A 21975-nucleotide genomic window follows, 5' to 3' on the forward strand; every position below is an offset into this window, starting at 1 on the left:
CTTTATAAGTCACACTCCATATGACCTGAAGATTCTAGAATACATGCTCCGGTCAGAAAAGTGGAATTAGCATTGGCTCCTCAACAGTGAATCCTAAGGCAGTGACAATTCTTTCTGGTGTTTCATTCAGATGTAGGACATAGTATAAACCTACAAAATTAAGTAACTGTAGAAATGTATCCGACTTAAGGAATGGCAAGGTAGGGGTGTCTGGGTGGCTCAGTCGGTTGGGTGGCCGACTTCAGCTCAGGTCATGATCTCACAGTTCTTGGGTTCGAGCCTTGCATTGGGCTCTGTGCTGACAGCTAGCTCACAGCCTGGAGCCTGTTTCAGATTCTGTGTCTCCGTCTCTCTCTGACCCTCCCCTTCTCATGCTGTCTCTCTCTCTCTCAGAAATAAATAAAACATTAAAAAAATTTTTAAAAAAGGAATGGCAAGCTATTGTAATTGATTATTTCACTAACTGTTTAAATATCTTGATAAAGTTCTGTACTTTCATTGGTAAACTAATGTCTTAGGAAAAAAATTGTATTAAAAAAATGGTGCAATCCCTGAAATACTTGGCTTCTTAGGCCACTGACCTTGGGGCACAATTATCATCTCATATATTCAAAAGTAGACATGTGCATACTTCTTCCCCCCTTATTTTGTGCTTATCAAAAAACCACTAATAAGACTAAGAAATTGCTCCCTAGTTAAACGTTTTTCTGAACTTTTGCAGTGGGGTTTCCAAGTCCTCCCCATCACCTGCTGCATTTACTTTCTTGAAACAAGCCACAATAGTGTCCACACCAATGAAAAGTACAGCCTTTTCACGGTTGGTCAGAAACCAGTGGAAAACTCAAGGGCTGCTGGGAACGGCTCTCATGGCTCCTCATCTGGTTTAGTAAATGCTGTCTACCTGGGTTCTTCCTCTCCATCCTGCTCTGGGACTCAGGCTAAGGTCATTTCCTCAAGGAAGAACTCCCTGATCCAGTGCTTGTCCCACCAGGCACCGAATCTATATTATGCACTTTGGTTGTTTTCTCTCATGGTATCCTGGTCTCTTATTTCTCGAACAGATTGCAAGTGTCTTCTCAAATTATTGATTTACAAAAGTGTTTTTTAACCAATAAAAATCTGTTGGATGAATGATGACAATAAAATACTTCAAATGTGTTCTACTCTCACTCTGAAGTATTTTGCATATGCACCCTGTACACTTTTAATGTAATAGGGGCAAAGGTCATTACTAACACTGAGAATAATTAGAAGGGCACATATTGAATACTATCAGTTATAAACTTCCTTCCTCCCCCACCTTCCTTCTTTCACATTTATTATTTATTTATTTATTTATTTATTTATTTAAAGGAGGCTCCATGCCCATTGTGGGGCTTGAATTCATGACTCTCAGATGAAGACTGCATGCTCTCTACAGATGGAGCCAGTCAGTCACCTCCCCTTTCTTCACCTTTAGAATAACATACAATGGAAGAATAAGGCAAATGGGTGGGAAAGTTGGAGCTCTGACTCAAGAGTGTTAGGAAAGGTGTCACAGCTGTGACTGAGCTGTGCCTTAAACCGGCATGAAACCAGGCTTTGAAAACATTATATCTTTTCCCTGGACTTTCTACACCCAAGGGCACTAGCCAGCAGTGAAAATGCAGGCAAGATACATTAGTAAAGAACTCTGGAACATTCATGAGTGAGCCACTCCTTTGGATCATCGAATGGCTGATGAAACACAGATACCCCAAGGAGCCCTGACGTAACCTTCCTCTTCACTTTTGTGAGTCAGAGGCGCCAGAGCAGTGGGACTGGTAGAGGCCAAGCCCAGCTCACATGATGGGTAAGTCAAAAGCCCTGAGCCCTGGATGCTGGACCGTGCTCTCTTCTTCATTGGCCCTCATCCCTGGGAGAAGGGGTCTCTACCCGATAGCCTCTGTAGGCATGGGTGGGTTGCCACAGCTCAACCAGAAGTAGGATTCTGTATTTCAGTATGAAATAAGCTCTCTGTATATAACTTAAGTAAATGCTACAGTCTTAATTTTTGAATTCCATTTTTAAAGTTTCTATTATTAAGGAAGAAGTACCTTTTATATTTGTTATCTGTCTTCATCTCCTCTGAAATAGTGCTCTCTTCAGCACCCAATTTTCATACTCTACCTCCTTTCCTCTGCTTCAATAACCTAAGAAGAGATTGCTACCTGCTTCCATAATTTTTTTTTTTATGTGTCCCATTAACCTACTTAAATGCCAGCAGTAGAAACCAGAGGAAATTGTGTTAAAGTGAGAACAGGATAGTCTGCAGATACTACTGCCAGTCTTTCATAAAATGGGGCTACACCATGACAGTGATTACTCAGCACCGGCGCTATGAAAGGCTCTTGACAATCTGTTCTCTTCTACTGAAGTTCACATTATGAGATGATCAAAGTCCATACCTCATAGTTGTACCTCTGGTTCTGGTCGGCTAGACTGCTTTGAGGGAGGCAAATGCTTGTATCTCTAACCTATTTTACACTTAGTACCATAGAAAGGAGGCCATAATATCAATAGGCACATATGAGATCATAACCACAATTTCTGAAATGTCTGACCCTCTATTTCCTACTTTTGCTATCCTTAAAAAGCAATGCTTTCCTCGTCTTCCTTTTTCTTAGTCATTTGTTAGCTCTGCTATCCCTAAACCAAACTGCTTAGGGGCATACTGGGAACTAAGCTACTATATGGCCTGAATGTCTGTATTTCCCCAAATTCATATGTTGAAATCCAAACCCCCCAAGGTGATAATACCAAGAGGTGGGGACTTTGGAAGGGGATTAGGTCCTCAGGTGGAGCCTTCATGAATGAGAATAGTGTCCTTATAAAAAGAGACACAGAGATCAACTATACCTCAATTAAATTAAACTAAACAATCCCCTCCCCCAGCAGAGAATCTAGCACTCTCCCTAGCTCATTCCACCAAGTGAGGATATGAGAAGTTGGCTCTCTGCAGATGGAAAGAAGTCCCTTCCCTCATTATGCTGGCACCCAGATCTCAGACTTCCAGCCTCCAGAATTGTGAGAAACACATTTCTGTTGTTTATAAGCCAGCCAGCCTACGGTAGTTTGTTATAGTAGTTGGAACTAAGATATAAGCCTTAGATTCTATCAAAAATATGGCAAAGATAACAAATATGGGAGCTTCTGTCCAGCACTAGAAAAGTCAAGTTTCCTGAGTCAAATAAGACAGACAGCCTTACTGATGACCCTGGCTCGTCACTGCTTTAGTTGACTTGACACTGAGATGTGGCTCAAATCTATCAAGACTTTATCTCCTCTAGTGAGTCCAGAAGAGGCCTTCTGCCATTTTCAAATGCAGAGCCGGGCTCAACCTGATGAGGACAGTGATCAGGCGGCTGTTTATTCAATGCCATTGAAATGCAAACCTTTTGAGTAAAGAGTCCATGCCAGGAAGGAAGAGAACATCTGAGTGGAAGGAGGAGGAGATGAAATGCACACTGGGATCTATGCCTGTATATCTTAGGGATGAAAACTTTGTGTCTCCACTTGAAAAATCTCACCATCTATTAGGGACAGCGATCTACTAAGAAGCATCTGAGATACAGCTATCTAGTTTGGCACAAACTTTCACTTTTACAAAGCTTATATGAATGATTCTATATCGTAGTTTTAGCACATTAGGTAAATCAAATTACTACCCATAACATCCTGTAGAGGACCGAAGAGCAGGAAGGTTTAAAAGACATCAGGACCTCACTGGACAGATGGAAGGATAGATAGGGGGAAGGAAGGAGGGAAGAAAGAAAATAAGGAAGGGTAGAAGGAAGGATGGAAGAGACAAGGCTAAATCTTTTCTTAACAAATCAAAAGCTCTCTTACTTAACGGGCAGATTGCAAAAGGACATTTCACGCTTAGAGGCAGGTACAAGAAAAAAAAGATAATAGCCCTTTACAGGTTCAAAATTATATCTTCTCTGCAAAGAGTTCTCATAAACAGCATTAATAAATACAAAAAGAATCTTTTCTGGCTGAATGTACAATTAGGTCAGCTTGCTTCATATACTTTAATAAATCAAACTCTGGGGAGAAAACATAGTGCCAAACATTCAAACTCATGAATTAGGAATTTGGGAGAATAATTCTAAAAGCTACCACAAATCTCCAAAACTTAAGATTCTTGAGCAAAGACCACTACTTACCTTGGAACTTTTCTTTGACTTGGTAATCCAAGGAAGCTTAAATTTTTCTGGTTGAAATCTAGGGGAAAGAAAGAAGGTACCAATGAAATCGCTACACAGTAAGTTTAAAAAAAAACTCCAGTGGAAAAAAAATTCTTCAAAGTCCCTTTGCACATATAGTTTAAGAAAAAGGAAACCATTAACCAGACAAGAAATATGAATATAAAAAGGACACCTTCCTAGAATCAAATTCCACAACATGCATTTCACATAGGCAGGTTTTATCCCCCTCTCCTGAAATGTGGTCCATATAACTCCGCAGGTTAAAAAAATGAAAATAAAAGAATTCTGACATAGTTCAATGCTATCATTTAAATTTCTTATAGTCACTGGAATAACTCAAAGCAATTCAATATGGAATGGCACAGTTACATACTCCGGGGGAAAAAAAAGAAGGAAAAAAATTAAACAATTTTCGGTCAAGGTAACACTGAAACTCATCACTGCCTGGTGTATTTGAGATATCTTGAAAGCGTGTATGTACTTAAAGGGTTGATGAGGATCTAGGGGAACACTTCTGCTGTTTTTATTGCCTTCATTAAAACCTAAACAATAACAACACATCAAATTAACTACTTTTTTAATTTGTAAAGTCAAGATCTGTATCATGTAAAGACAGGTGGTAACAAACCCATGCAGCAAAAACACACATCCCGGTGAACCAGATAATCAGGCGCAGACAAATTCATACCAGTCTAATGGTAAGTAATCTGTTTTACAGCTTTTGGCATAGTAACCCTGTGCCCACCAAGAAAACCACAAGCAGACCACTTACAGAGACTTCTAAGGAAGTGCCTTTTCCTGTTTAATATTTGGGGGCAGGAGCCTGAGGAAAAGTAGGTACAAAATATACCAGATGCTGACCTGGCCTCATCCATCAAAACACATCCAAGATCCCGGAATTTGGAAATTGTGACTAACTGGAGGCATACAATAAAATGCAAGGTATAATGCCAAATCAACATCTAGGCTTTTTTCCTCCCCTAATTATACAAATATCTGGCTATGTATGAGAACTCAGTTCAAAAAACTATCTAATGTTGTAGAAGAAAATTTCTGATTCTGAGGCCTGTTCACATCACATCCTAATGATACATCTGTGCCCAGAAAGACTTATTAGCTACAAAATGCCTGAATTTCACATGTGACATTCAAAATAACTTCAGCATTTCACTTTTGTTCAATCGGTGAGCAGAATCTGTGACACCTTCCAGTAGTTAAACGGAAAGTATGTCTATTCCTCTGCATTCCAAAGGAAGCCACTACAAAAACAGCATTTTGTTCCCAAAGAGGATCACGTGAAGATTCAATAAAAAGACAAACACCCCTGTCTACTGGAAATAATTCAGTATAGATAGCATTCGGTTTAGGAAAATATTTTAGCTTAAGCCCAGCACATCCAGAACTTGATCCAAAGTTTGGGCATTCGAACTGAATTTGCAATGTTTCCTGCATAGAGGCTGCAGTGGCTTAGCAGTCTCTGTAACTTACACTAGGGAGGAAAAAAAAAAACAAAAACCCACATTTTTCAGCCATAAGATAAGCTAACGTATACACTCAATTAGATATTTAAAGTGTCCTTTGAGGAAACTGTATCACTAACTGGACACAGGAGAATATAAGATAAAATAGAGGATGCAGGGCTTTCATCATATTATACAACAAACCCATACGTGCAATTCGTATTTCTCTTGCCTTACCTTGTCTCTCAGAGAACGTGAAAGCTCCCAGATAGCTGGCAATCTCTGGGCTTCTGAACATGGTTGCATACAGAAAGTTTAGTAACAGAGCTTGCTCTCTAGCTTAATTCTCAACCAGCCCCGGCCTTCAGCCTGTCTAAGCAAAACTGGGTTGGGATTTTTCACAGCACAGGACTACAGCAATCAGGCACTCATGTCCTTGAAAAGTATAGTCAGTGCAAAGTAGGAGGCTGCAGGCTGGAGCAGCTCAAACCCCGTAATCAGATTACAAGCAGAAATCAGGCCTGTGGATGCTGAAACAGGCTGGACTCTGCTGATGGGCCATTCTCGATGTTACCACTTCAAGGCGGGGGCCAAATCACAGCTTATGCTTTAGCTAAATAGACAATAGTTGCAACCTAACCATCACCGGGGGAGTCACAAACAACTCCTCTTCTCTTTAAAAATAAACAAAAAAGAACCGTACAGAGGCTCTTCATGTACTGGGAAAAGGGTAAGCCGCCTAGCAATTCCCAGGCTGCTCGGAGTCTGGCTTTGGCTAAGTTAAATGAAATATTTCACCTAACAGGGAGCCAAAACCCATTGTTAAGAGTCCAGATTTATGAACAACATATGAGCGAAACTGCAAGAAAAGAAGAGGCAGATACAACTGGGGGTTCAACAATTTTAATTTGAGACAGAAGCTCTTAAGCATTACCTCGTAGGCTGCCCCCTTTTTATATCATTGTTACTTTTGAAAGGGAATTAAGTTTTAAAAAGCAGGTGTACTACAAAACTGAGGGGAAGGGACAGAGCTTTCCCACATGCCCCCCACCGCACTTCTACATCACCCGTAGCCTCCATCATGAGCAATGGCACTCACCAGAGTGGCACATTTTTACCAAGGATGAATCTGCATTGACTCACCATAATTACCCCCAGTCCATGGTTTACCTTATGGTTTGCAACATTCTATGGGTTCAGAAGAATGTGTAATGACATCTCTCTCATCGTAATATCACACAGAGTTTTTTCACTACCCTGAAAATCTTCAGGGCTCTGCCTTGTTCACTTCCTTCCTCCTCCCCTGGCAACTACCTAACTTTCCCCATCTCCCTAGTCTTGCCTTTCCTAGAATGTCAGATAGTTGGAGTCATACAGGATGGAGCCTTTCAGGTTGGCTTCTTTCACTTGGTAATATGCATTTAAGGATCCTCCAGGGCTTTTCATGGCTCGAGAGCTCGTGTCTCTTCAGTGAGGAATAATATTCCATTGTCTGAATGGACCACAGTGTATTTACCCATTCACCCACTGAATGGTTGCTTCCAAGTTTGGGCAACCATGAAAAAAGCTGCTATAAACATCCACGTGCAGGTTTTTGTATAGACAGAAGTTTTCAATTCCTTTGGGTAAATAAATACCAAGGATCATGATTGCTGCATCATATGGTAAGAGTATGTTTAGTTTTGTAAGAAAGTGCCAAACTATCTTGGAAAGTGGCTGAACCATTTTGCATTCCCACCAACAATGGATGAAAGTTGATGTTGCTTTAAATCCTTGCCAGCATTTGGTGGTGTCCGTGTTTGGGATTTCTGCCATTCTAAAAGGCACATGGTGATATCTTATTGTTTAACTTGCATTTCCCTGATGCCACGTGATGTGGAGTGTATTTTCATGTACTTATTTGCCATCTGTGCATCTTCTTTGGTGAGGTGTCTGCTGAGATATTTTACTTGGTTGTTTGTTTTCTCATTGTTGAGTTTTAAGAATTCTTCATATATTTTGGATAACAGCCCTCTATCAGATGTGTCTTTTGCAAATATATTTCCTAGTCTGCAGCCGTTCTAATTCTCTTGAACCTGCCTTTTGTAGGGTTTTTATAATTTTAGTAAAATCTAGCCTATCAACTTTTTCCATTATGGGTCATGGCTTTGGTGTTGGATCTAAAAAGGCATTACCATTCCCAAGGTCATCTGGGTTTTCTCCTATGTTATCATCTAGCTGTTTTATAGTTTTGTGTTTTACATTTAGGTCTATGATCCATTTTGAACGAATTTTTGTGAAGGGTGTAAGGTCTGTATCTAGATTCATTTTCCCCCCATGGGGCTGTCCAGATGTTCCAGCAGCAATGGCGTCAGAGACCGTCTTTGCTCCGTTGCATTGCCTATGAGTCTCTACTCCCTTAAGTCCCAATTCCCTGTACTGGCCTCTCTATGTCTCCAATCCTAGGAGCAATGGCTCACTCTTGGTCCTCCCCTCTCCTCTGGATCCAATGATTTTTCAGTCTGTTCAGCTTCTTTCTTGTTGGGAAAAAGTGGTGACTTTCAAGCTTCTTATATGCAGGACCGGAAACTCTGAAGTCCCCTGTTTATTTTTGCAACATGTAGATGATGAGCCCCGCAGTAATAGAGTCTGACGATTTTACAGCTAAAAGGAGCATTAAACAGAACCTAAGAAAGTGATCTCATTTACAAGATGAGGAAACAGGGCTAGAGAAGTAACTTGCTCATGGGCACTTGGTTAGCGATGGAGCCACAGGATCTTGGGAGGGTGGCTCAAGACCATGATTTGCCCCCCTTACCCACTGGGAGACAGGGACCCTGGGTATGTCCATCTTTGCATACTTAGTACTGAACACTGTACCTGGTGCATAGCAGGCCCACAGAGAATGTGTGTTGAACAACCATATGAAATGATGAGATAATCTTTGCTAATGGCTAGAGATCACACTAACATGATTTCCATTGATTTTATATCCTAATTTCAAACCAGATTGACTTAATCTGATCTCTAAACCACAGACAAACTTAACCTGAACAGGAAGAATTATATGCCAAACTAATCAAGGTACATCGACAGAATGTACGCTGGCAGAGTAGCCACTGGTTACTCCGTGGGTCAGTGGTAGCATGTGGCATTCTCTCTATGCTGCTGGTTACTACACTTCTTATAAAGCTGGGGGGAAATACGGCAAAAAGGGCAGTTGAAACAAACTTGGCAAGGAACAACATACATAGCTCTGGAGGTCATGGCTAACTGAGAAAAAAAAATAGGAAAAAGGAAGTGTTGGAAGAAGAAAGTGGGAGGGAGGAAACTGGGCAAGCCAATTGATTCTGGAAATGAATAATTAGATGAGATGAAGTAGTATCTATGTTTCACAATCTTTATAAAGAATTTAGTTCATGAAACACAGTATCACCTGCTCATGATCATTTATATTCCAAAAACTACTCTTGTTAGAGAGTACTCAACTAGAACTATCTTAAGTGTATCTAAATGTTTATTTTGAATTATTACTAAGGAATAACTCTAGTTTAAATTTTTAAGATGAAATTTCAAGCGAGAATAACAAGGATTTGGATGTTCTCTTTAAGTTGGTAATGGAGGGGGCGCCTGGGTGGCTCAGTCGGTTAAGGGTCCGACTTCGGCTCAAGTCATGATCTCACTGTTTGTGGGTTCGAACCCTACATTGGGCTCGGTGCTGACAGAGTCTGGAGCTGTTACAGATTCTGTGTCTCACTCCCTCTGACCCTCCCCTGCTCACACTGTCTCTCTCTCTCAGAAATAACTCAAAAACATTTAAAAAAATAAGTTGGTAATGGAATTCTACCAGAAATACATGTCTCTCTCACCCATCGCTTATGGAAAAAAACAGATTTCTATATGGCTTCATTGTTGAAAGAAAAAAGCACAGCATTCTTTATTAAATTATGGATCTGCAATTTAATTTCCTATTTCATTATCTCATCCTCATGAGACCAAAAAGACTGAAGAAATCTACATTTTACATCTATAGAAAGCATTAAGCCTTTTTTATTTACTCTCCAATAATTAGAAATAATAACCATTAATAATAATGTTATTATTTTAGGCTGGCTCATTCACACAGAGGAACTACAAGATAGACACACATTTCCCCACATCATTCCACAGGGTGGCTATTTCATTTCTCTGCAGAGAAAACTCTAAGTTGTGGTTGTGATTTTCTTAAATTTCAGGGAGAAGACATCTGGATTTAAAACAGAGATGGTGCTGTCTTCCCTTTCCAACAACAGCACTTAACCACCAGCTCAACACAAGGAAAGGAGATTCACAAGATGCACAAAATTCTCTACCACTGTGTCCACTTAGAAAAACTGATCTTTTCCATTAGCAAAGCACCACAGCCTTCAATACTCAGAAGTAATGTTTAAAGGAAGGATTTTATTGGAAGTTTCTGAAGTTTGAATCCTGAACTTAAAAACAAATATAGCAAATGATTAAGGTTTCTCTGGATGGGACAAAAGAAAATGCTTCAATGAAAGGGGCATAAATGTGTGAAATGGGGGGGGGGGGCGCAGGAGGGAGGTCACTGCCACGGCCATGGGCATGTCAGGTCATGATCCGTGAGTGGTGGGTGACCAAGAAGGATCTATGAATGGGCCACTGAGATGCTGACATCCCAAAGTGAAATCACTTGGTCAAGTGAATCAGGCCTTGGTAAATCCAAAGACTTGGACTCTGGGAAAACGAGGTGAAAGGGCCATCCTGATCACATGGTCTTCATTTTGCAAAATACTTGACTACTCCCTCGAGGTCACACGGTTATGGTGTGACAGTGCCAGACTAGAAATCCACATTCTCTCCCTCTCCCCAGGATTACTCCCACATTCCTGATAGGCCTGGATACAAAATAACAGAGGCCATTGTTATAAACATGTCCTGAACTGATGTCGTTGGATCTCTCAACTCTCTATGTTGATTTTAATGGTAAAGGGGCCAGTCTGACCCCAAGGGGAGGAGTCAAGCCAGCTTCTAGTTGCTTCTTACAAATCTTGTATGTTTCCTCGGTCTGGCTTTGGTTCCACAGATGTTCCTCAAATACAGCACTGACCCCAGACATGAGTAAATAGGGCATATCTGAGACCCTTGGGCAAATATAGAAGTCAGTGTGCCTGGTGGCAGGTGGGTATTATGGAAAAAAAGCAAGCAACTGATAACTGATTCTTCCCCCCCTTCCCAAGGTCCCCACCTTATTGGAGACGGAGAGGATAAGAGTGTTATGAAAGGAAGTTACTTTGAACGAGTTCAAGGATGTTTACCATAGTTTGTTGATAAATACATAAAACTGGAGTCAGCCTACAACATACAGAAAAAAAATGGGTAAGTAAATTACACAAGAAAACAAGGTTTGAAATGCAGTCGGTGATTTGGAAAATTTTTCACGATGTATTAGAGATCCACACCCCACTTCATTGGAAAGACAGTAAATAGACCAAAACATTCATTATCTCGCTACTCCAATATAACTGTTCAAGTTGTTCCTCCTCTATCGTCCAAAGTCCCCACAACAAGCATGAATCACTTCTACAGTTACCAAAACAACTAATTACAAATAAAGATGAAGTTAATAGGTCCTTTTGAAATCCCAAGGCTTAGAGTTGGCCTAAACATCCAGGAGAAAATCATGAATGGAATTGTATCTGTGGGCTCATGGCACAATTTCAATCTGCCCCTTTCCCCTGAGCACAGGCATTTCTTGGCTATAAAGGAGCTGGCCAGAGAATCGCCAAAACCCTTGATAACATGCAACCCCATGTTTCTCAAACTCCACCCCACGTGGGCCATAATCACATGGAAATGCCTAGACCAACTTCCCCTACCAGCCAACACTGAATTCATCTGTTAAAAGCCCCGTCAGAGACTTTCAGCTCCTTCAGTATTTCTCTATTGCCAATTACCTTCTTCCTGCTCAAAAGGCTCACCTTCTAAAGGATTATCAATCTGAGACACATTCCTAGCACAGTGCCTGGCTCAGAACAAACTATAAATACTGGGTGAATGAGTGAATGAATGAGCCTGCAAGCAGACAAGCAACAAGATCACTTCTCTCCTTCCTCATTCTTAGATTTTGGCCCATTCTCAGCCAACTCTATATCTTTTCTAGGAGGCATAAAGGAGAATGGTTACCACTCCTTCCTTACCATGAGACTCTTACTAAAATCTGGTCTTTCCTATATCGTGAAGCAAGGATGTGGAACATAAATATTTGCGCGCAGGGAGAAACAGGAAGAAAATGTTAAAGATTCGCCAGAGATATGATGTAATGGGAAAAACAAAGCTGATATCTATAGTCCAACTGTGGACAATGTCAGTAGGAGTCCAGGTAAGGAGGGTCACCACATAAATGGCCAAGGTAAAAGATGAAGCATTAGAGGACAAAGGATCAAGTTATTAAACCCGCAGGGAATGCGTGGCACAGTTCACAGCTGTGGCTCAGGATTACGTGGCAGCTTTATTACGAACCAGTCCCACTGTCTGTTGTCTGGCTGACATATTCGTGTACCCCTGCAACGTGAGGTTGCATGTTCCAGGACAATAGTCGCCGCCATCAGTACCTCCTACCTTCGATGATTCATGAAATAACTATTATTCAACTATCACTCACCTTTGATCGGATCCTATATCCTTTTCCAATATAAAACCCTAACACCAAGCAACAGTGAGACTCCTTCTCCTTTCTAAGTTTCCTATGTCAATTACAAACCTATTCAGGAGTCAGACTGTCACATATGATTCCTGGCTCTGCTACATATTAGCATGAATTAGGCAAGTTATTTAACCTCCCTGTGACTCAGTTTCTGCATCTTTAAAAGAGGATAATAAAATTATCTCTGAGAGTGGAAAAAAAATCCCTTTGGGGGTCATCATCATGGAGAATGAAATGGGAACAAAGCTAAGAACAGGAAAACAGCCTGACACCTCCACTGGCAACTACCCATTTTCTACCAGACCTACTGGGATGATGTGCAGAATAACATAAGACCCGGGACCCTTACTGACCTGTCATGCCGGGATGGGCACGATGCTAAGTGCTCTGGGGCATTAAGCTCATTCAGCGCTCTCAGAGCCTACAGGGAGATACTGCTACTATCCCCATCCTCACATGAGGAAATGGAGACTCCGTAGGCTCCAGACAGACCACTTAAAATGTAGCTCTCTGGGGCGCCTGGGTGGCTCAGTCGGTTGAGCGTCCAACTTCGGCTTAGGTCATGATCTCACAATTTGTGGGTTCGAGCCCCGCGTCAGGCTCTGTGCTGACAGCTAGTTCAGAGCCTGGAGCCTGCTTCAGATTCTGTATCGCCCTCTCTCTCTCTCTCTCTGACCCTCCCCTGTTCATGCTGTCTCTCTCTCTCTCTGAAATAAATAAAACATTAAAATTTTTTTTTTTTAAATGTAGCTCTCTGAAGGCAAAACAACCATTTCCTGGTCAGTCAAAATGAAATCAAAGAGGTAACTACAAAGGGGAGGTCATGATTACATGAGAGAATGTCCCATCGACTCTTGAAGGAGGCAGGGCTAGGGGCATGGACCCCTTGGACAATCAAACATCCAAGTAGAATTTCTGACTCCCAAGGGCACTGATGTGGCTTATTCGGTTAGGCAGTTAAGTGTCTGACTTCAGCTCAGGTCATGATCTAATGGTTCATGGGTCCAGGTCCCATGTCAAGGCTCTGCGCTGACAGCTTAGAACCTGGAGCCTGCTTCGGATTCTCTCTTTCTCTCGTTCTGCCCTTCCTCTGCTCACACACTCTCACACTCTCTCCCTTTCAAACATAAATAGAAATAAATTTTAAAAAAGGGGGGGGGCACATGGGTGGCTCAGTCGGTTAAGAATCTGCCTTCAGCTCAGGTCATGATCTCACAGTTTGTGGGTTCAAATCCCACGTTGGGCTCTGTGCTGACAGCTCAGAGCCTTGAGCCTGCTTCGGATTCTGTGTCTCCCCTTCTCTCTGCCCCTCCCCTGTTCATGCTCTGTCTCTCTCTGTTTCTCAATAATAAATAAATGTTAAAAATTAAAAAAAAAAAGAAATTAAAAAAAACTTTTGACTCCCCCCAAACTGAACTGAAAATAGCCCACTGCTGACCAAAAGCCTTACCGACAACATAAACAGTTGATTAATGTCATATGTATTTTGTATGTTATATGTATTACAGCCTGTATTATTTTTTATTTTTTTTCATGTTTATTTATTTAGGGGGGGGGTGCAGGAGTAGGGGAGGGAATGGAGAGAGGGAGAGAAGGAATCCCAAGCAGGCTCCATGCTGTCAGCACAGAGCCCAGCACAGGGCTCAAACTCACAAACTGTGAGATCATGACCTGAGCTGAAACCAAAAGTCCAATGCTTAACAACTGAGCCACCCAGGCACCCTATCATATCCTATATTCTTAGAATAAAGTAAGCTAGAAAAAAGAAAATGTTATTAAGAAAATCAGAAGGAAAATCTATTTATAATACTGTACAGTATTTATCGGGGGGAAAATCCACCCCGATAGAATTAAGTCTGCACAGTTCAAACCTGTGTTCTTCAAGGGTCAACTCTATGGGGGAAGCACTCAGAAAACTGGAGTGCATTATTTAATATAGTGGCTCTCTGTATTGAAAAGAGATGCGAGCATCTGTGACACGCCATCTGAGGTCTGTATGATGTCACCTTATGCTTCCTCATTATGCTCCTTGAAAAGCACCTGAAGAACTCACCACAGGACACAGGAAAATGAGCTGACATTGAAATGGGCAATTCCTGACTACATGCCATTGTGAGTTACTGATACATTTCTAAAATTTTAAGAAGTGTGGCAGAACGCTCTTAATGAAATCTACTCTAAGCTATGAAAGGCGATGCTGGGCTAAAATTCCAAAGTGAAAGCTATATTTTATAGCCTAGGAAAGCAGTATTTTCTGTGCTAGAAGCAGCTGTAAATGGTATTCACATTTTCTGTGGTGGATTTTATTTATGTGTGCAGACTCAATCTGGGGCAGAATTGCCTGACAGGAGGTAATCCCGCCAGTGGGAAGCTCACTTAAGTCCTTTTCATTTCCCTTTTATCACATATGGGTTTATTCATACATTCCAGATTCCTCATTTTAGTGAAATTCCCCTCCTGTGTGCATTGCAAAATGCTTTGCGAATTTTGGTTACGCGGTAATATTTAGGCTAAGTCTCAAATAAAATTTTGTGTTATATGACTGCGTATGGTCCTTTTAAACAGGCCAAGTATGCAGATATAAAAAGGCAAAATTACTTTCAATGGTAAGAAATATTACAACTCACAGAGATTTCTGTTTCAGATGTGTTAAAAAGACCATGTCAGTCTTGCTATATTACAGAACTCATGTTTAAAGAAAAGGCTTACTGCAAACCGGTAAGGACTTATTCGTGCCTTGAAATGTTCAAAAGAGGAATGTTAACCTTTGAAGTGAAAATGATTAAGTGAAAATGATCTCTAATCATTTTCACTTCTGGTCGACTTTGAATCTGTAGCTAATAATTCTTGGGGAAAATAACCCAGGTGGCTTACAGGAAGAGACGGTGGTCAACGGTCAACTGTTTCTCAGAGCAAGGGAAAAAAACAGAGGCCAGTTCCATGTTGAAAATGTGCACTGGAATATACCTACAATGGGAGATTGCTCAGCCTTAAGGAACGGCACTCTGACATGTGTTATGATACGGATGGACAGTGAAGACATCATATTCATGACGAAGCCAGACACAAAGGACAAATACTGCAGGATTTCCCACCTATCAGGATGCAGAGCAGTCAGATTCACAGCAGCAGAAAGTAGCATGGTGGTTACCAGGAGCTGGCATGCAGGGGGAATGGGGACAGAATGTTAAAAGTAAAGCACAAAGTGACACACGTTTCAGGCATGTTCTGGGGTCCAGGGCACAGCTCTCCTGAGGACACTGGACCAAAGGTGAAGGCTGACTTGCATGTGGCCCACTACTCCCTTCCAGGTCAGGGAGACGCCAAGGACATTTCTGACCTACTCAACGTACCAATACACAAAGGGCCCCATCAACAATGATCCAGAAAATGAGTATACATTTAGGTATTTAGTGTAAAATCGAAAACTGTATACTAGAACATGAAGTGTATGACGGCTGCAGGGGTCCAAGCCCCACCTTGCTCATTGGTGGCCGAGCCCCAGCTGAGGGGAAGGGGGTTGGCAAGGTTGCAGTTATCCAGGGAGCTTGGAGAAGCCTTCTGCTGAAGCCAGTCATTCAATACTCGCTGTTTGATGGTTTTAACATGAACAGAAAGTAAGGAAACACTGAATCATCAGATATGAGAATTTTTTATGAGCCTACAAATCCAGATGGCATACAAGTAAATGTATAATATTCCTGTTGATACGTGATAGATTATAGCTGTTCTACAGCTATAATTGAGTGATTTGAAGGCAAGAGCTTTGAATAAAATAATTTTGGGGCTTCCTTGTCCTCAGAAGGGCATCTTTATAAAAACAACAGCAGGGGTAGCTGGGTGGCTCAGTTGGGTAAGTATCCGACTTCGGCTCAGGTCATGATCTGAGTTCGTGGGTTTGAGCCCCACATTGGGCTCTGTGCTGACAGCCTAGAGCCTGGAGCCTGCTTGGGATTCTATGTCTTGCTATCTCTCTGCCCTTCCCCTGCTAGTGCTCTCTGTCTCTCATAAATAGATAAACATTCAAAAAATTAAAAAAAAAAAACCCAGCAACCTCACAAAACTAATTAGTATGAAAACCCAAGAAAAATCCAGCAACCTGTCAACCCCAGCATTTTCAGTGCTTTACAAATGTACGTTAACTGGTACCCAGGATGGGGGTCTGGGGGGAGGTTGCTGAGATTGGGCATGTTAATGATAGCTTTATCCATGGGCAATGATGACCAGCAAAGCAGATCTTGTGCTCAACGACTGAGTGGCATAGGAAGGTTATGACACAGAAGTTGAAGATATATTCTCTCTGCTTGTTGAAATGACTAAAGATATACTTACACTCATGAGTAAGTTTAACACCTGATATAAGGCAAATGATAACAAAGTTTGGTGCCCCTCAGGGTCAGAGTAAGTACCTGTTAAAAAGGAAGGTCCCCCCTTACCCTAGATATGCCCCAGAGTTTGAGAAACACTAGTACAAGTCATTCATGAGATTACATCCAGGAAGAAGCAAGAAAATTGAATCAGTGGAGGCATCTGATGAAGGAAGGCTTCCTGGAGAAGGTGCCTGGTGAGTGTAATTGGGAATGGAGGAGAGAAATGGATGGCTAGCAGGAAGGGGTGATGTAATTATGACACATGGGATGAGAACAGTGCTTTATTTATTTTTTAAATATTTTTGAGAGAGAGAGAGAAAGCACATGAACAAAGGAGGGGCAGGGAGAGAGGGAGACACAGAATCCCAAGGGGATTCCAGGCTCTGAGCTGTCAGTGCAGAGCCTGACATGGGGCTTGAACCCATGAGATTGTGATCTAAGCCAGAGTCAGATGCTTAACTGACTGAGCCACCCAGGTACCCTGAGAACAGTGCTTTATTAAAGGAGGTGGGAGGGGCGCCTGGGTGGCTCAGTCAGTTGAGTGTCCAACTTTGGCTAAAGTCACTGATCTCCCAGTTCATGAGTTCGAGCCCCAGGTTGGGCTTGCTGCTGTCAGCAGCACAGGGTTGGGCTGGGGGGGAGCTTCAGATGCTCTGTCTTCCTCTCCTTATGCCCCTTCCCTGCTTGCACTCTCTGACTCTCCCTCTCTCAAAAATAAATAAATTTTTTAAAAAATATAAACAATTAAAAAAATAAAAATAAAGGCGGCATGGGGCTGAAACGGGGACCACATTCAGAAGGAATGTGAGATGCCAGGCCACACAGAGGTGGAAAGGCAGGTGGGAAGGAAGGAACTTCCCAGAACAAGGAGACTCATCTACTATGAAGACACATGAAAGCTGTCACTGAAGTCCCAGTAGAAATAGAGATTCCAGGTTCTCTTTAGGCATGGACACCAAGCTGAAATACATCATGCCGCACGGTCTTTACGTGGTAAGAAAGTAGTTTCCAGGAGCACAGACGTTCTGGCCCAGTCACTTCCTCTATGTGGCTTGCACGCCTCTTACTATAACTGGGACTGCAGACGGTAACATAGAAACCCTTATAAAGGCCAACTCCCTTTTCATACACTCGTTACTGTGATCCCTCCACGGGCCACACCCTGACCCAGGGCTGGTAACTGCGCCCTGTGTCATTTCCGTTACCAGACAGAACAGGCTAGCCAGCTTGTCACAGACACTTGAAGCCAGTGAAACAGAGTGACCGCTCAGGATGGAAGTTCCAGGGGGGATTCAGTGTTGGGAGCAAGATGTAAACTGAAGACGAATATTTCTCGTTTTCTGCACAGTCTTTCCAGTTAGATACTCAGCCGCCTACCTATATCCAACATGCAAAAGACAAACGTCGAAGATTTCAGCCCCACCCGCCGTCTCCAATCTCGTGCAGTATATTCCCACGCCGCTCCCAGAAGCTTCCCCAAGAGGATTCACTGAGCAACTACCAGAGGTACCAGGGCGCTCGGTGTGCTGGACAAAGCACCTGTCCCCCATGAGTTCAGGGTGAAGATGAGGAGATCACCTGATAAATGACGGCGGATTTTGGTACAGAGTTGCCAGCCAGGGTCGTCTTCTACCTTGTTCTCACCGACCCTTTTGAAGTTTCCCTACTCCTTCTGTTGTTCCTATTAAGTGCATATATTTGCCTTACCCATATGGTAAAAACTCTTTCTGGGTACAATGAGAGGCCCTTCCCTCCGGCTCCAGAACAGCCACGTGCATGGCAGAATTGAGACCAACATGGTGGGGTTACCTCACTTCCTAGAACAGAGAACCCACACACTTCCTTCCCCCTCTTCTCTTCAAAACACCTGCTGAGATGAACTGAAGTATTTTAACCGTGACAACATGAACATACGTATGTAAACTGCACTGTCCTACTCGATGTGAATTACATGATTTTTTACAGTCATACTGATTTGGAGTGAAATATTTATTATTGCTTCATTGTAGCTAATCGCTTACTGATGTAATTAAGGAATAATCAAACAACTGATTAAAGCAGTATGATTCACGTGAGTCAGCAATTCTTCCCCTTAAAAAGGCAACACATTTATCTTTCCCAGGACAGTAGCTACCTTAAAATCAAATCCTTGTTTGTGAATAAAGTTATATACAAATACCTAAAAATCACATTGGAAAGCTCAAATGTCCACCTGCCTGAATCCTAACTTCCTCATTCAAGATAACTAGATGTAAATAAAACATTCAAGCAACAGTGTTGTAATTTATAATAACTTTGGACTTGTGGACTTTATGGCTTCTCATTCAGGGACTCAAAGTTTATGTTCTAATAAGAAGCCTCTTTCTTCCCCTGATATCTTGTGATGCATAAAGAAAATGTACCCACTCCAGAGACTTCCCTGTTCCTCCTTGTTCTACACACAATTAATCCTTTTCTTTTTACAATCTGAGGTATAATAATGTCCCCCACCCGACCCTGCAACATGCTTTGCATTGAGATTCAGGGGTCTTCTAAAGTCCTAGGGGAGCTTAGCCCCAAGCTAATAAACCTCTTTTTGTACAGGTCAAAGGTTCTCATTAAGAACAAGTAATCCAAAGTTATTGCCCATGTCTTGTGGAGCCAGTCAGCTAAGAGGTCAACAGAGACGGAAACAGATATTTAAAATGAGGGGGGCGGAGGAGGGATAAGAATTTCTTTAATGGGATGGGCAGAATGAATTTATCCTTTCCCTGAAAGATAAGAAGCTCCACTCCCAATGCCTATACTAACCCCAGCGGTGGGAGCTGTCACTCCGCATAGAGAGCTGGCCACCTTTGCAACTACGACATTTCTAAGGGGAGAGAAACTCTGGGGCGGTTAGGCAAGCTGCCCTTGCCCCTTCTGTCCTCAGAGGCTGTCCGGAGCCTGTACCAGGTTCAGAAATGAAAAAGAAATCACTTAGACTGGAGACGCGAACTTGAAGCTCCTGTTTGGTCACTTGCCGCATAATTAATTCAGGCTCCTCCTCCGTGTGCCCCTCTGTCCACAGGCAGCTTTGGTTCATGAGCCACGATCGCTAATTTCAGGAACTTGAGAAGTCAGAAGAAAAATTTTTAGTAGAAAAAAGTGCCGCCCTCCCTAGTTTCTAGCCACTGCATCGGTTTTGGAAAAAACACCAAAGAGAAAAGATGAATTCAGCCTAAAGGGTCCAATCATGGAGAGATTTCTCTCAGACAATAAGCTGTGGCTATTAGCCACCAACACCGAGTAAAATTTATTATTGAAGAAACAATAAGGCTGGTGATGTAATGAATGTCATTTCAGAAGAGAAATTTAAAATGGAGAAGTCGTTTTGGAGCCCATTCAGTCTAACCCTGTATTTTACAGAGAGCAATGGAAGTGACTTGTCCAAGATCACTTAGCTCATTTGTGACAGCCTAGAGCCCAGGTCCCCTGGCTCCTAGGACTCGGTTCTTTCCACTGTACCACCTTGCTGCCTGGTGACATGACCTTCCTACAGCACACATGACCTCACACTAGCAAGACTTGACTAGAAAATGCGATCAAGATGCTAAGAGTCTCCAAAATATCTTGGAAACCATTAAACATTGCCTGATAGAGTCCATGCTCCATTCAGTAAGTCTTAATATAGTACAAGCTACACGGTAAGGAAAGCCTTAGAAAAGGAGACATATTGCTCGGGCCTTTGGGAAATCACTTCCTGTTTTCCATCCACACCATAAGTATGTCTGCCAAGGACAGTGCATATTGCTGTCATCACAGCGTACTAGAAATAATTGAGCGGTACTAGGCCACGTCTCCAGGGTTTGGGCTCTCTGGCTCCTTACAGGACAAAAGCCCACTGCCACTAGCTCTGCCGGCCTGTCCCCTGGTGCCAGCCTTCCTGGCCTGCTGGCCTGCCTAATAAGGCAACGTGCAAGGTGACTGGTCGGCTTATAGGTCACCCACTGTTTACTGTGCAAATTCTGGACTCACAAGCAAGAGCCTACCTTTTGGCAGGCAAAGGGTTACCCTTTGCCAAAAATCTCTTATTTGGTCCATTTACATAATAATAGATACTGGTCTGTAGAGCCTGCCAGACTGGACACAGGTTGGCTTACAGGGTTAAAGGAACTTGCCTTCCGCAGGCCTGGAGTAGCTAGGCTTCAGGGGAAATTTCTTTGCCTCCACCTCCTTCAGCCCCCTTCCCAGGTCCCTCAGACAACTCACACTCGATCTCTGGAGCAACTCATTTAGCATGCATCCTGACTCCTGAGGCACCCAGACTTCAAAAATAGCAACACGACTGTCTCCAAATAGATTGCATGTCCTGGGTACTTAAAAGGGAGTCACTGGGTCAGGTGCAGGAACAATCCTTAGCATTCCAGAAAATATGTGCTGGCGAAAAATAAACTTCTGTCTTTTCAAATAAGGAGGCAGAGCTGTTGGCCAAACAGTGCCTTACTACAAACACCCATTATTTTTAATGGTGTTAAAGTCTGGGCTCAGAGACTCTTCCCACCCCCTGCTTTGGAGTCTTCTTTTCCACATAGAAGGGAAAGGAGACATCTGTGATTAACTGTGGCACATTCATCACTGCACAAATTTCCTTCAGCTTTTAGCCACAGTCTCTTTGTCATTTGGAAGGCATTCCCCACACCGGCCCACCAAAATTTGATATGTCCCAGGAGAGGTTTGAACAGTACCAACATTTCAAGTTTCAACAGCAGCCTGGTGATCTTGAATTTGGTGCAAGACGAGGAAGGGTCAGGGAGCATGAGATTGCAAACCTTGAGGACAGTATTCACCAAACCATCGGGGCACTTATGAAGGCCAAGATACAACCCAAATCTGTAACTATGGTGAGCGGAAACTGATCCAACGGCCTCACCCTTCCACCCTGAGCTAGCATCCAATGTTAACATTCTTTCTGCGTAAACACATGGTTCCTTTAGAACCAGAGCCCCGACTGTTAGCATGTAGCAGCCATGCCTTGCTTCTCGGAGGAAGGCAGTTGAGAGTACCTAAAATAAGAGTTAGGAAAGACAGAGGCCTGTGCACTGCTGATATGCTGGGGATGACAATATTGGATCAATGTTTGGTTTTCATGAATCCAGGGTTTCCCTCTTCAGTCCTAACGGGATTCTCCCACCTAGGCATTCAGAAATCCCTGTCTAGATATTCATAACAATGAGAAAGAGCAAGGGGTGTCGGATACTTAAAACCAAAAG

General features: G+C 42.5%; 1 protein-coding gene across 1 annotated transcript in view; it reads right to left on the reverse strand.

The window, feature by feature from the left end:
* The window catches only part of SVIL (supervillin), a 122619-nt gene that overhangs the window by 95930 nt on the left and 4714 nt on the right, over window positions 1-21975 (reverse strand). Inside the window, exon 2 of the mRNA XM_077771714.1 lies at window positions 4188-4245. The gene's annotated coding sequence lies outside the window, so the exon portion shown is untranslated. The remainder of the gene's footprint in view (window positions 1-4187; window positions 4246-21975) is intronic.

This window comes from Crocuta crocuta, unplaced genomic scaffold (genome assembly GCF_008692635.1).
Source record: "Crocuta crocuta isolate KB4526 unplaced genomic scaffold, BGI_CrCroc_1.0 scaffold457, whole genome shotgun sequence".
NCBI classification, from domain to species: domain Eukaryota; kingdom Metazoa; phylum Chordata; class Mammalia; order Carnivora; family Hyaenidae; genus Crocuta; species Crocuta crocuta.